The sequence below is a fragment of the Gracilinanus agilis genome, chromosome 4, assembly GCF_016433145.1.
Source record: "Gracilinanus agilis isolate LMUSP501 chromosome 4, AgileGrace, whole genome shotgun sequence".
NCBI classification, from domain to species: Eukaryota; Metazoa; Chordata; class Mammalia; order Didelphimorphia; family Didelphidae; genus Gracilinanus; species Gracilinanus agilis.
In genome coordinates, this window is record NC_058133.1 from 145,799,579 (window position 1) to 145,816,481 (window position 16,903).

The 16,903-nt window shown below is 36.3% G+C and overlaps 1 pseudogene; it reads left to right on the forward strand.

Moving 5' to 3' along the window:
• The first annotated feature begins 6,178 nt into the window (after positions 1–6,178).
• On the forward strand, positions 6,179–7,399 carry LOC123246022 (annotated as a pseudogene).
• Positions 7,400–16,903: the final 9,504 nt, after the last annotated feature.

The following is a 16,903-nucleotide window of genomic DNA, read 5'->3' on the forward strand; positions in this document are numbered from 1 at the left end:
CAAGAAACACATATGAGACGGGTGGACATACACAAGTTTAAGGTTCAGGCCTTGAGCAAAATCTTTTGGGCATCAAGTGAGAAAAAGAAGGCAGGAGTGGCTATTATGATTTCTGACAAAGCCAAAGTAAAAACAGATATGATTAAAAAAGACAGGGAAGGTCATTACATCCTGATTAAAGGCAGTATAAACAATGAGAAAATAACACTGCTCAATATGTATGCACCAAGTGGCATAGCACCCAAATTCATAAAGGAGAAACTGGCAGAGCTCAAGAAGGAAATAGATAGTAAAGCCATACCTGTGGGAGATCTAAATATTCCTCTTTCAGATCTAGATAAATCAAACCGAAAAATAAATAAGAAAGAGGTAAGAGAGGTGAATGAAGTCCTAGAAAAATTAGATTTAATTGATATGTGGAGAAAAATAAATAGGGACAAAAAGGAATACACCTTCTTTTCAGCTGCACATGGCACATTCACAAAGATTGACCATGTTATAGGGTATAGAATCATTGCAAACAAATGCAAACGAGCAGAAATAATAAATGTAACCTTCTCAGATCATAATGCAATAGAAATAATAATTAGTAAGGGCACCTGGACAGGAAAATCAAAAACTAATTGGAAATTAAATAATATGATTCTCCAAAACCAATTTGTCAAAGAAGGAATCATAGAAACAATCAACAATTTCATTGAAGAAAATGACAATGATGAGACATCCTACCAAACTCTGTGGGATGTGGCCAAGGCAGTACTCAGGGGGAAATTTATATCCTTGAGTGCATATATTAACAAATTAAGGAAGGCAGAGATCAATGAATTGGGCATGCAACTCAAAAAATTAGAAAGCGAGCAAATTAAAAATCCCCAGATGAAAACTAAATTAGAAATACTAAAAACCAAAGGAGAAATTAATAAAATTGAATGTAAAAGAACTATTGAAATAATAAATAAGACTAGAAGCTGGTACTTTGAAAAAACAGATAAAATAGACAAAGTACTGGTCAATCTAATAAAAAAAAAGGAAAGAAGAAAACCAAATTGATAGTATCAAAGATGAAAAGGGAGACCTCACAGATGCAGAGCGAAAGGAGCAGAGCCAGAAGAACATTGTACACAGAGACTGATATACTGTGGTAAAATTGAATGTAATGGACCTCTGTACCAGCAGCAATACAGTGACCCAGGACAATTCTGAGGGATTTATGGTAAAGACGCTACCCACATTCAGAGGAAGGACTGCAGGAGAGGAAACATATAAGAAAAACAACTGCTTGAACGCATGGGTTGGGGTGGACATGATTGAGGGTGTGGACTCGAAACTACCACACCAATGCAACTACCAACAATTTGGAAATAGGTCTTGATCAAGGACACATGACAAAACTAGTGGAAATGTGCATCGGCCATGGGTGGGGGGAGTGCGGGGGGTGAAGGGGAAAGTAGGAGCATGAATCATGTAACCATGTTAAAAATGAATATTAATAAATGTTTTAAAAAAAGACTTTATGTGTATTATCTCATTTGATTCTCACAACAGTTCTGTGAAGTAGGTACTGCAAGTATTATTACCCACATTTTCCAGATCATGAAATTTAAGTGACTTACCCATGATCACATATTTAGAATAAAAGATAAGGTTTAAGCTCAGTTATTATATAGCAGAGATGAGATCGGACAATAAATCATCATGACGCCTTACCTTTGATTTTTATAATAATCTCTTAAAAAGCTCAAAACATGGCTAGTAAATTATTGAATATTCTTAATTTAAAATAATAAAACCCTGGTCGTGAATGAAATGATATAATATCTGGGTCTAAGGAGGGTAAGATTGCCTTCAAGATAACAAAAAGCTAGTTACTTGAATACTTGATGTCAACTCTGCCTTTAGGATCCATCCCCTAAAACAATGGCTTTACAAGTACAATGATAGATCTGCTTACTATCCTCCTAATATTCCAGAAACAACCCTAATAATTATAGATTTGTGAAATGAAGTCTACATGACGTAGCAGAAAAAGCAAAAGTAGATACCAATGGAGACAGATACAGAAATTATGCTGGTATTTCCATAACAGGATCCTACAAACCACCTAGATAGAAAGAGGAAATCATTGAAAAGTTTGGAAAATAAAGCTGGTGATAACACAAGATGGAGGCAAAGAAAAACATAAAATTAATAATAATAGTAATAATAATACTGGTAATAAATTATAATAGTAATGATAATAGCCATTGATATGCTAGGGTCCAAAAAGGAATCACTAGGAGTAATAGGGAGAAACATCAAAGATGCAAATTTAGGCTTCAATTCAGGAAAAGAAAAAAAAAACTTCACTTAGAGTGATTCCAGAGTAGCCTTAGGGGATGGTGAGTTTCCTCTTATTAATTTTTCAGCCAAAGCTAGATAAAGCCTCTTCAAAAATATTGTACAAGGGATTCTCTTTCAGGCTTGGGCTGGATCAGGTGGTCTTTGAGTTCTCTTCTAACTCTGGCAACTCTGTGACTCTGATTCTGTAAATTGACTTTTCCCACAGGAAAATACATTAAAGTTCCAGTGGATAATCTTTGCTAAAACAGAAGGCATCATTACAGGTAATGCTAATCTCATAATTATAAATATTGCTATTTCAAAGTGAAGGAAGCCTTTCAATCTATAGAATTATAGTCATACTTGGAACTTGATTTAATAGTTTAAAATCATGATAGTAATAAATCTTTTAAAATGTTGATGAATTATGTTCTGCTTATATCAACAATTTATGTTTTATTCCCTTATTTCCAAAATACTCTAAAAAAAGTATCCTTTCTAAACCCTAAAAGAGCAGATACTCAATAAATATTCACTGAATAAATGAATATAGAATTCCTTGCACAAATACCTAAATTAGCTCTAACAAATCTCTCTGTGAAAAATGTCAGCACTGTTACCTTATTTAAATTTGTTTTACTATTGAGAAAACTGAGATATCAAGAAATTTCCCAAACTTTCAACTTAAAGGGAAATAGATTCATACATATGCTTTATACAATCTTTATATATTGTTGGATAGATTCCAAATGGAGTTCAATAACTACTGTCAGCATAAGAAATGTGATTCACAAGTAAAAATGAACATGAACTTCATAGACACTACCTGTATGCTGTACAGATTTCAGTGTTTCATTTATTTTATCTAGACAAACAACCCACATAACAAAGTATTTAAACTGTGTCTGTGAGACCATGTCCATCCATCCATTCATCTATCTATCTGAAAGGGATACACTAATACCTGAGTATAATCTACTAATAATTTGTAAAATTCGGTAAATATCAAATTTTAAATTAAGGAATTGATCCTAATAATTAAATTTTCATAGCAGTTATTCAGTGACCTGGATCATAAGAAATTAGATCTTCCAGAAGAATTACTCTGAAGAGCAACGTGACTCCAGATGGCCGAAGAAGTTGACAGCAATAGCAGATGACTCTGGAAATCAGACTGCTGCATCATGACACTTTGAGTCCTTGGACATAACCACCTGGATAGTAGAGGTTGAGTCACTATCCCTTTCAATGTCAATCCCATGTATCATTTGTAAGATTTGTGCCAGAAAGTAAGTGTCCCCAACAGCTCCCTGGCAATGCATCTATCACTCATTTAACATCATGTTGATATACTCAAGCATAGTTAGGCCCTTCATGTAATATATAGTCATAATATTCTAAGTGCTCCTTTGGGGAAATCAAGGCCCATATTCTCCAAGAAGCATGTAAGATTATGAGAATTTATTTTTTTATATATCATATTATTTTTATATCAGGGTTCTGGATTATAAAAGCTACATAAGGGAGAATTCCTGAGCCAGCAATTAGCTAGAAAACTATTAAAAGCCCTGCCAGCTCCTATATAAATTCAGGCTTTAAATCTGACCAAGTAAGTTTTAAATATAATGTCAGCACCTCACTTTCTTTTCTCTTCCTTAGTATCTCAGATATGTTTGTGTCAGAGGTCACAGGATCCTATTGTCAGTCACTGGATCCTGATATGAAACCACAGAAAAAGTGGCATATCCATAAATAAATATAAGAGATTTGTTTTTAAGTTGGGAAAGTTGTCATTTCAACTAATAATTTCAACCTTGCTGAAGTATTACAGAGCATTATAAAAATATCCTCACTGAGTATTAAGAAAACCACTTAAAAATATTATGAGATGTGAAATAAGATAGCTTTGACTACATTACATTTAAAAGTTTCTGCATAAAAAAGCAACGTGACAAAGGTCAAAAGGCAAACAATGTTTGAATAAAATTATTAAAAAGGCAAACAATGAACTGGGAAAAAGTCTTTATAGCAAGTCTATCTGGCAAAGGCTTAATTTATCAAATATACAGAGAACTGAGTCAAATTCATAAGAATACAAAGCATTCCTCAATTGACAAATGGTCAAAGATATGAACATTTTGCAAAATATCAGAAAATAAACATTTTAAAATTATATTGACATATAAAAATATTATAACAAAAACAAAAACACTTAAAGTCAATTCACATAAAGAACACTTGCGGTAGATTAAAAAAGACTAATGCAAAGTTCACTAGTATTATTTAATCTTAAATATATTGAAAAGTTGGGACCTAATACCTACTCTCCCCAAAACAGAACAAAACATTCAAACAAACAAAAAGTCTCTGGGATCCAAAGGACTGGTAAACAAAACATTTGTGAACAGGGAAAGGCTGATAGGAGAGAAAGGATAAATGGGGTGGAGGAAAAATGAAGAGGAACACATAGCTGGGGATCATAACTGTGAATGTGAATGGACGAATTCACTCATAAACAGAAGAGGATAGCAGAGTGGATTAAAAGCCAAAACTACACAATATGCTGTATATAAGAAATACATTTAAAGCAGGGAGGCAGGGGCACATAGGAAATAAAGTTAAAGTGCAAGAGCAGAATCTATTATGCTTCAGCTAAAGTTAAAAAAGCAGAGGTAACAATTATGATTTCAGACAAAGCAAAAGTGAAATTTCACCTAACTCAAAGAGAAAAGGGAAGAAATTCTATATTGATAAAGTGTAGCATTGAAGTCATATCAATATTAAACATATATGCATCAAATGGCATAGCATCTAATTTCCTAATGGAGAAGTTACATGAGTTATATGATGAAATAGCAAATAAAACTATATTAGTAGGAGATATTTACTTTCTCCTCTCAGAAATAGATAAATCAAATTTTAAAAAAGAAAAAAGAAGGTGAATAGAATTTTAGAAAAGTTAAATTGATAAATATCTGGAAAAATATGATTCAGGATAGAAAGGAATATATCTTTTTTTTCAGCAGTCCATGGCACCTTCACAAAAATTGACCATATAAGAAGACATAAAAGCCTCACAACCAAATGAAAAAGCAGAAATATTAAAAGTATCCTTCTCAGACCATAATTCTATAAAAATTACACTCAATAAAAGGCTGGAGAAAAAAAAGATGAAAAATTAAAGTCTAAATAACCTTATCCTAAAGAATGAATGGGTCAGAGAAGAAATCCAAAACTATCAGCAATTTCATTAAAGAAAAAGACAAGAAGGAGACAACATACAACATTTTTGGGATGCAACTAAGTATGTAGGGAAATTTATATCTCTTAAATGCATTATAGTAATAAAATAGAGAACCAGTAGATCAATAAATTGGACATGCAACTGAAAAAAAAGAAAAAGAAAAAATTAAGAATCCCAATTGAACACTAATCCTGAAAGGCCTGAAATCCTGAAAATCAAAGGAGAGATTAATAAAATTGAATGAAAACCATTGAACTAACAAGTAAAGACAGGGAGTTGGTTTCATGAAAAAAAAACCCAATAAAATCGATAAACCACCGGTTAATTCAATCTCCCCCAAAAAAGGAATAAAAAACCAAATTACCAGTATCAAAAAGGAAAAGTTTATGTAAATTTTTGGTTAAACTACTGACTGAATTATTAAGATGAAAGACTCATAATAGCCAATAAACATAGTTTTCTCTGGAAACTGAATTTGGAAATGAGGAAGAGCAAGTTCAAGACACCGCTTCATCCATGGTGTTCAGCTCAGGTCTTGGGCCCCACAATGACTTCATGTGCTTTGTTTCCCAGCCTAGTTCTAGGCTTTCTGGGCTCAGTTTCAGGCAAGATAAAATGTCATTGAAAGGGAAAACACACACCCCAGATAAATGGAAAAAGCTTGTACACATTCAAAAAACAGATGATTCCCTTATTCATTTCTGTTGGAAGCTAGTACTTCTGGTAATATAGAAGATGACATTCATTTTTCCTGATGACTTTGAATTTAAGAGAGTATGTCAGTGTACTACTGGTAGAGTATAAGTGTTGAATATCAAGGTAGGATCAAAGTAACTCTTCTTTTGGATTTATAAACCTAATTCTCAGAAGAATAAGGAACACTGCAGGAAAATAAATGAACATTTGAATAATTTACCTATGCCAAGAGCTTTGGGTGGGAGAAGTAAGAAGTCATGAACTTGCAGCACTTAGAGGCGAAGGAGGTCTGTAGAGCCTTCAGAGTAACATGAGTCATAACTAACTTATGCATCTTATTGGACTAACTGGCTTGGGAGGACTTGGTAAGCAAGGTGCACTGGCAGGTCCTAGTCTAGCTAGCTTGACTGGGGAATAGAGAGCCTTCAACAAGCAGCTCTTTATCAAGCTCCCAGAATCAGTCAGCTACTACAACCCCATCTTCCCTCTCTGGTACTCTGTACACCAGCATTCAGTGCTCAAGCAATTGCCTCTGTAAATAGTCCAAGCCCTGCACCAAATTCAAGTAATAGAACCAGCACTGCAACAAGCTCAAACCAGCCCATTCAACTGAATGACTTTCAGAACATTTTAATTGCTATTAATGTACCATCTGGTGTAGGAGATTGACAACAAGTTGACTTGATCAGAATACTAACTCCAGAGATTGTAGTTTCTATCCTGGCCAATGCTGCAGTCCAAGAGCAGTTACTTCCTTTTTTTCCCTCTGGAGAATCTCTTCTACAGAAGGCAAAAGAGACTTAGAATACATTGACCTCTTCTTTCCACCAGGTATTAAATATGTTCAGTGCTGCTGCCTCACCCTTAGGACCACTTGGTCCACTGAGTAGTTTCCCAACTGAAGATGTAGATAAGGCAAATAAGGTTGATGTTAAAACATTTGTCAAAGGCACACAAAAGTGCCAAGTCAAAAGCGATTCAAGGCACAAGAAGGAGGAAGAGGAAGATATGAACTTAGATGAAATTATTTGCTCTCTTTTAAGATATTGCAAATTTAGTAATAAAATGACCAGTCGTGTCACTAGTTTATTGCATACACTTTATACCTACACTCAGTCTCTAAAATTAGACTTTTCTTAACAAAAACTGAATTTGAGGCTTTCTTCATTCTGTCTAGCAGCAATAGCCTATTCAAGCCTCTAGAATACCATGCAGTATTTCAGGAAGGATTAATGCTTTGACATACCAGTGAATCCCTAGTCCTCTCATATGGTTCCATCTAAAGTAATTATACCATCTTGTGGTTTGAATTTCCCCAGAGAGCTAACATTTTGGGGCTGATATATAAGCAATACGCTGAGACTTTAGAGTTTCCCTTTTTCTGTAGCCCACCAAAGACCCAAGCAGACATTGTCTTATGAATCTACTCTAAGGCCTTAAACTCCCCAAAACTTAATTTTTTGAGGGGGGGAAACTGTCATAGGTAACTCTTTCCTGTCAAAGGTGCGTTGTCCAAACATCTTAATGGAATTATATGGGTGGCAAGATAGCAATCTCTGCCCCTCTCCACATTACTATGTGATTTTAACCATTATGGCTTCTCTGGCTACAGGGTGACATAAACTAATTTTTTTCATCTAAGGAAATCCTCTTATCTATCTAAAAGTTTTATTTCTCTAAATCTCAAATTTGAGATTACCCTTTGGAAAGCATCTAGAACTTCATTTCCCCAAAAATTTCCTTCTCTGACTTGAACAATAGAATCTGAGATCATGATGCAAAGAAAATCAAAATTCCATCTCCTCTAAACAGAAGAACTTGCATTGAAATCACTGATATGAAAATGAGAGACTAAATATCATCCTTGAGGTCTTTAGACAATATGAATTTCTATAAATGTTTTTAAGAATTCTGAGAAAGAAAAGCAGGAGGAAAAGAATTCATTCTCCATCTTGGGGCTGTGTAGGTATGCAGGGTAAAGTGATGTAATTGTTCTCAGAATGTTTGCTCCCTCCATCCCTCTTTCTAAGGCTTTGTTGGGCTTTTGTTACTAGATAGAGTGATTGGACAGGAGAGGTCACAGAGGGACTGCTGAGAGGTGAGAGTGAAGGTTGATGAGCTAATAAAAGAAATCCACATAGACATCTCCATCTACCACCTCTCTTACTCAAAGCTGAAGGAGTAAATAGGCCCCACTAACTGCTCATATTCTCTAAGCTTTTCTCTCTCTTCACTTCTTTTTTTATTTTATCTTTAATTTGTTCCAATAACAAATATATATATATATGTTTTCCAAAGTTACATGATTCATATTGTCTCCCTCTCCTCTTCTCTCCCCCTCCCAGAGTTGACAAGCAATTCCATTGGGTTATACATGTATTATCACTCAAAATATATTTCCATATTTTTCACTTTTATAAGAGAATAATCTTATAAAACCATAAACCCATGTCATCTCCCTAAATGAACAAGTGATAAATCATGTATTTTCATTTGAATTTCTACTCCAACAGTTCTTTCTCTGGAGGTAGACAGCATTCTTTTTCATAGGTCCCTCAGAATTGTCCTAGATCATTGTATTGCTGTTAAGAGCAAAATCTTTTACATTTGATGGTCCCGCAATAGTTCAGTTACAATGCCCAACATCCTCCTGGTTCTGCTTATTTCACTCTGCATCAATTCATGTAGGTCTTTTTAGCTCTTTCTGAAATCATCCTATTCATCATTCCTTATAGCACAACAGCATTCCATCACCATCATATACTACAATTTGTTCAGCCATTCCACAATTGAGGAACATCCCTTTAGTTTCCAATTCTTTGCCACCACAAAAAGCACAGGTATGAATATTTTTGTACAAACTAGTCCTTTTCCATTTTCTCTTCCCTTCGTTTGAAGAAAAATTCTACCTCTAACTCAGGAAAGAGCTTCTGGATTCTTTCTATTCCCCCCCCTTAAAAATGTGCTCCTCTGTTGCTCACTTTCTTGCTAAGATTGCTATAATTTTATTCACCTCTCATTTCATAAAAGAAAATGGGGGAGTTATCAGATGTCTATCTCATGCTCCATTGAGATTATGGAGGGGGGAGAAGGTCTGCATCTCTCCAAGGGAAGAAAAGTCAATGACCCTATTCAGAAAGCACAGTGAAGCCATCTCCCTAAACAAGTGTGAGTTCTCTGTAACTCAAGAAAGAACAAAAACAGAGTTATAAAAATATCCCCCATATCTAGCAGTGATAAAGCCTCAGTTAAAAAAAAAGTCAGGCTTGGGGAAAGAGGTGGGAACCACAGGTGTTTTCCTTTAAAGGAATCACATCCCAAACATGTACTACATGGGGAAAATATCTCTTACATGTGAGAACCTTCCACATTTATCTGCTACACATAGTGACCCTCATTGCCATGATTCATATGTAAGTAGGTCTATCTCTGCTCTCCCTGATGAAACTGCCATTGCCCTTGCCACCACTAACTCTCAGATATCTCAGGAACTTTACTCTTGCGTCATAGAAGTGAACACATTTTGGTTCAGCACATGTAACTTTAATGTCTTTTTGTCCTATTGCAATTATTAGTAGTTCCTGAAGGGGAGGAGGATCTGTATAAATAAGGTCCCAACCTTTAAACTGTGATCTACTATATAGCACTTTTTAAAGGCCAAAGACTCCTTCCTCCTACTTTAGATTATCCTCCTGAGTCTTAAGCTCCAGTTCTTTTTTTTTTTTAAGCCCTTACCTTCTGTCTTAGAATCAATAATGTGTATTGGTTCTACAGTAGAAGAGCAGTAAGGGCTAGGCAAGTAAGGTAAGTGGCCTGCCCAGTGTCACAGTTTGTATCTGAGGTCAAATTTGAACTCAGGACCTCCCATCTCTGGATCTGGCTTTCAATCCACTGAGCCACCCAGCTGCCTCATTAAGCCCCAGTTCTTTCAAATGACTAAATGGTTACTGTGTATGCTATTTTTTATTGTGTGTTGTTATTGTTACAATACAGGGTACAACTGGAGGGAGAGAACTTCCCTTTGTCTCCCAAAATGATTGTCAAGAAAAGCAAAAGAGAAGAAAGAGATGAACCCAATGAGTCATCATTTGTCCTCTCAACAAAATGCCTCTGGGTATGGCCATTATCTCTAGATGCCTTCATCAAATCAATTATACAAGGAAGAATGAGCTCCTGTGATCAACTGACCTCATGTACAATGATAGTTATTTAATAATATGCTGTCCATTTTCTACAAGGAATTCCAGATGTTGGATGGTATAGTGCAAAAATGTCCGACATATTGCCATAACAATCCCAAGTACTGTTGAAACCAGATTACAATGTAATTGGGAAGTAATTGAAAAAAATAAATAAAAAGATAGTAGATAAATAATGCTAACATGTGTTTTTCTAAGGCAATATATAGTCTTTAGTGAACCATATTCTGGTTGTCCTTCCTACCTGAAGAGAACTGTTATGATTAAAAATGATGAGGGCCAAGATCAAAAGGGAGAATAGTATTTTAATAAAAGCTGATAGAGATAAACTGACCATGCGCCAGTAAGAAACCTATTCCAACCTCACCCTCAGCCATTTACCTTTCCTCTCTCTGCAAGCTCAGGTAGCTAAAGAGGCAGGTAGCTAAAGAGGAAGTTCAAAGTCACTTCCCCCCTATTTAAAACAGTCCCTCACCTTGAATACAGCATCCAAAACAGGAAACTCATTAGGGATCACGGGAAATGTAGTTCCAAGTATCCCAAGTGATTTTAAATGACACAGAACCACACATAGTATCTCTGATTGTGGCTGATTAGACCATACAAACTTGGAAGGCTCTACTATATCAGGCACAAATTACCTATATGAACATTTGGAATGGAAATATCTCTAAATTTGCTCATCTCACATTTTTTGAACTACTGCAATCCTGCTTTGCTCATAGAGGATAGTACATTCTTTGATAATGGCCAAGCCATGTGGGATGGGAAGGCCCTGTGCCAATGTCCCCTCTATCTCACAATCAATAATAAGTTCTTCAGGGGGCTGCTGGGTAGCTCAGTGGATTGAGAGCCAGGCCTAGAGACGGGAGGTCCTAGGTTCAAATCTGGCCTCAGACACTTCTTAGTTGTATGACCCTGAGCAGGTCACTTGACCCCCATTGCCTAACCCACACCACTCTTCTGTCTTGGAACCAATACATAGTATTGGTTCCAAGACAGAAGTTAAGGGTTTTATAAACAAACAAATAAACAAACAGGCAAATAAATAAATAACTGAATGAATAAATAAATAGATAAATAGATAGATGAGTGAATTAATTAACTAATTAATTAATGAAGATTAAAAATACTAAGTTCTTCAGTAAGACCTTGAGCATACTTGTATCACTTCTTCTGACCTCCATATGAGTGCTTATCCTGTGTGAGTTATCATCAAAATATTCTTTTAGGCAAAAATGCATTTGGGATTCAAACAACAAGTCATCCCATTGAAGTTGTACACTCTGCTTGTCAGAAGAGTCTGAATGCTTGCCGGTTCAGCTCAGGAACTCATTGTCTGTACCTTATTTTGCCAGGTGGTCTTTAGACTCTTCATAAGACAATTCAAATGGAAGTGATTGAGTTTCTTGGCATGGTGCTGGTATACTCTCCAGGGTTCACCTACATACAACAATGAGGCCAGAGGAATGGATTTGTAGAACTTTAATTTGGTAGGCACCCTAATACCTCTTCTCTCCCACATTTTCCTTCGGAGCCTCTCAAACATTGAGCTAGCTCTGCCAATGCATGTATCAGCTTCATCATCTGTATGGACATCCCTACAAAGTATACTTCTAAGGTAAGTGAACTTAACCATAGCATTCAAAACGTCTCCACTTGCTGTAACTGGTGGATAGCGTGGTTCTGCTAGTAGAGAACCACTGTTTTTTTTCATGTTAATTGTCAGGGAAAAATTAGCAGAAGCAGCAGAGAACTAATCCATGCTCTGAAATCTCAGGCTCAGAGGCTGCAGTGAGTGCACAGTCTGAGAATGAAAAGAAATTTACGAGTACCATTGTGGTAATGTATTGGAAAGAGCACCGGGTTTGAAATCAGAAAACATTTACATTGAAATTATTTACACATGCTACTTAATCACCGTATTTTTCATGACTGGAAAACAACTATAAAATGAGAGTTTAGTTTCAAATCAAGAATGTAAAGTGCTTTGTAATTAAAAAACAGTACATAGGGGCAGCTGGGTAGCTCAGTGGATTGAGAGTCAGGCCTAGAGACGGGAGGTCCTAGGTTCAAGTCCAGTCTCAGACACTTCCCAGCTGTGTGACCCTGGGCAAGTCACTTGACCCCCATTGCGTATCCTTACCACTCTTCCACCTAGGAGCCAATACACATAAGTTAAGGGTTAAAAAAAAAACAGTACATAATTATTTTACCAAAATGAATAGTTGCTATACTAATATCCTCATTTTACAGGCAAAGAAACTGAGATCCCCTAGGGTTGAAATAACTGACACAAATATTTCAGTGGCAGTTGGAATTAACATATACAACTATGTCTTGGGTGAATATTTAATAATAATAATTATGCTTACTATCCCTTTTTAAAAATTTAATTGCATTGTATAATGGATATTAAATTCCCAACTTACTGTTGTAAAGCCCCTTATAATAACTTATCTCTGATTATGTTAATTTAGAGAAATTAGTTTTTTCCTAAAAAATAGCTAGTACCAATCCTTGCTAAAATGACTGTAATGTTGATATATGATCAGAGTAAGAAAGACAAATCATTATAACTAACAAGAAAAATAATAGTACCACAGGATTTTGAAAGCTTAATCACCTTGACAAATATCTGTTCTATTCTCCCTTCTCTTCCATGCCCCACCTCTTCTATCCCCTACTTAACTAGGTTCTGGCAAATGTTCTTGATAGGGAAGTAAGAACAAGGTTGTAAAATAGGGCATATAAATGTTAATAATAACATATTTATAAAAGACCTTGAGGTTATAGAAATATGTTCACATGCATAATAATAGCTTATATTCATGATGGCTCTGTGAGCTACATAATACAATTATCTCAATTTATAGTTGGAGACTGAGATTCACAAATATAATTGACTTGTTTGGAATCATAGGCCAAGTAATGATCAAACTAGAAGTCAATTTTAAGTATTCTGAATTTAATTGCAATATTCTTTTCCATACCCATCATTCAATCAATCAAAAAGCTTTTATTAATCATATATTAGGTAGCAGGAACTGTGTGAGGCACTGGGATACAAACAAAAATAAAATATTTCATTTTCTCTAGGAGTTAATATTCTATGACTCCGACCTAAAGGGAACCTTATGAGCAACATGTTCCTTATTTTAGTCAGCTAACCAGTATTTATTATGTGCCAGTGCTATGAAGCTAAAGGTTAGTGATATAAATAAGGGCAAAAGTAGCCCCTTCCCTTGAGAAGCTCACCATCTTATGGGGCAGACAACATAAACAACCATGTACAAACTAATTCTATTTTACCTATATACATATAGGTAAAATAATCAAAAGAGAGAAAGCACTAGAAGTGAGAGAGATGATGATAAGTTTCCTAAAGAAGGAGCAATTTTAGCTGCAACTTAAAAGCAGTCAGGGACTTTAAGGAGTAGACATGAGCAAGAGGAATGTAGTACAGTCAGAGAAATTGCCTGGAACTGGGACATGGATTGTCTGTTGTAAATAAAAGCAAGGAGGCCTATGTCGTTGGGCTAAAGAATATATGGAGACAGGGAAGGGGGTGTGAGGTGTAAGAAGGCTAATCAGATGGGGGATGGGTGATTATAAAAGGCAGAGCATTTTCTAATTGGTCCTAGAGGTGATAGAAAGACACTGGAGTATGTTAAATGGGGGCTGGCGAGCATCAGGGTTGGATCTATGCTTTGGCAGGTGACTAGAGGGTGGGCTTAAGGGGGAAAAGATTTGAAACAAGCTAAGAGACCCATCATGAGACTAATAATCCAAGGATGTAATGAGGGGCCAGAACCAGGTCTGTTGCAGTGACAAAAGAGAACAAGGAGCATATACTGGAAATGTTAGGAAGGTATAATCAACAAGCTTTAGCAGTTGGGTACGAGATAGAACGAGAGAGAGAACGAGGAGTCAAGGATGATGCCTACACTGTAAGCCTCGGGGCTGAGAGGATCCGTGATGCGCTCTACAGTAACAGAGAAGTCTGGAAGATGTCTGTGCTTGAGATAAGGGGAAAGATGTGTAAGAAATAAAATTAGAACTCTGGTCCTTATTTTTCATGAAGTTCATTCAATAGTTGGATAGAAATAGCGAGAAAAAGCCTATCCTTGCTAGCCACATGGGTAGTCAGTCTCAGCCTGGCCACCACAGCAGCTTCCCCAGAGCCTCACCTGGGATGGAGAGAGAACACTTCCGCCAGCGTTGCATTTTAACCTCTCCTTTCACATCCGGTTCAAGCTCATAATCATATCTGGGATCAAGCCCGTAGGCGACAGCCCAGTGATCTGTGTTAAGTGATGTGAACTTACTGAGACGTGCTCCAGCTGTCTAACCCGAAGGGGAGACGAGGAGAACTTTTCCTCACACGGATGAGTTTCGTTTTGGACATTTTGTATTCATGATGTTTACAGGACATTTAGTATGAGCTATATAAAAAAAGCAGTTAGAGATGCATTATAAATCAGCAGAGAAATTAGAACCAGATAAATAGACAATCATTTGCTTTGAAATGATCATTGAATCTGTAGAAGCTAAAGAGGTCACCAAGTAAAACTGTATGAAGGGGAAAGAGGGCCCAAGGAAATGACCTTTGGGGTACCCACAAGTAGCAAACATGACCTGGATGGTGATCTGGCAAAGGAGACATCCCCCGAAATTTAAAAAGAAGAGAGTATCAAGAAGTCCCGTGTTATCCACTGCATAGGGTTTAGGGAGGAAGAAGTCTGAGAAAATGGCATTGTGTTTAGTGGCCGAGATCACTAGCAAATAAAACATGCAGTTTTCGCTGAAAGATGAGGTCAGAAGCCAGACTGTTGAAAATTAAGAGAGTGAGAATAAAGAAAGTGGTAGTTCCCATTATAAATAATTTTCTCAAAGAATTTAGCAACAAAAGATAGGAGATGGTCTTTGAGTAGGGATAGAAGGATTTGTTGAGTATTTTTTTTTACAATAGAGCAAACATGCATATTTGTTGTCTTTAAAGAAGAAAGCAATGGTCAAGGAGAGAATAAAGATAAGTGAGAGTGGGGATGATAGAAAATGAGGCCTAAAAGGTTAAATGGCCACTTAAGTAATTACTGGCAAAGACAGCATTAAAACCCAAGTCTTCTGATCCTAAGGCAGCAATAAGACTTTGTTAAGTTCCTACTACTTATGAGGCAACATCCTCTATGCCAAGGATACAAAAACTAGAAGGACAAATGATATATTTATTATCTAAGGAGTGGTCTGACTAAGCTCAGAGAATCTCTTAAACAGATAGCCCCACCTTGGGATAGAGAAGTAACTATAAATTTGCAATGGGTCTCTAGTACAGCAGAATAAAAAAAAAAAGGACTTTCAGAAATATGATTAAATACTACTATCATAAAACTCCCCCAAGGACGGTCCCAAGCCGGGCTGAAAAAGGAGGAGGGTTGGGCGCGAGGCTAGCAACCTCACCCCGTAAAAATTTCATTTGCTACAGAAACTGCAACCTCATTAAACCAACAAAACCTACGATCGCCTAGTCTGGAAGATTGCTCTCCAACAGAGTCCACGACCCGTGCTGGCAAAAACCAACAAACTCCAGGTCTTTGTTAACAGATGCCTACATCAAATCTTGAACATCAGATGGCCTGAAAAGATCTCCAATACCAGACTCTGGGAAAGAACAATTCAGTATCCCATCAGTTAGGACGCTATGAAAAAAAAAAAATATGGAACCCACCAGGGAGGAGGAAAGTCGGAAGGCCAAAACAGACCTGGCAAAGATATGCCCAGTTGGGGGAAGTTGCCCAGAACAGAGTCCATTGGCGTGAGATGGTTGTGGCCCCATGCTCCTCTGGGAGTCAATAGGAATAATAATAATACTATCATAAGATAGCTGTAGTTCATATGGAATTGTCCATAGCAAAGAAAGCAGGGACAGAGAGATGACCCATAATTATAATTTTAGTATTCTGTCCAGACATTTTTCAATTCTGTTTCATGTGTCTATCAACATCCTAACAAATTAGCCAAACCAACTCACTTTAGTCTTACCTCTTCCCTCCGTTCTCATGAGAGTAACTCATTGATGTGGCCACAAAGAAAAAACAATCATTCCAAAGGTTGCTTTTTCTGTCAAGTCTATCTTATCTATTTATATGCAAGCTGACTATATTAATAAAGTCTTCATACAATTTAGAATTATGAACAAAATTTACTAAATAGCGCATGCCCCTTGACCCAGCTATACCTTTTCTAGGCCTGTACCTAAAGGAGACCAAAGAAATGGGGAAAAAGTTATATATTATATATAAAATATTTATAGCAAGTTTTTGTAGTAGCAGAAAACTGGAAACTAAAATAATGCTCATCAATTAATGAGTGACTAAATAAGTCATGGTATATGATGAATATGATGGACTGCTACTATGCAATAAGAAATAAGGAAATAAATTAT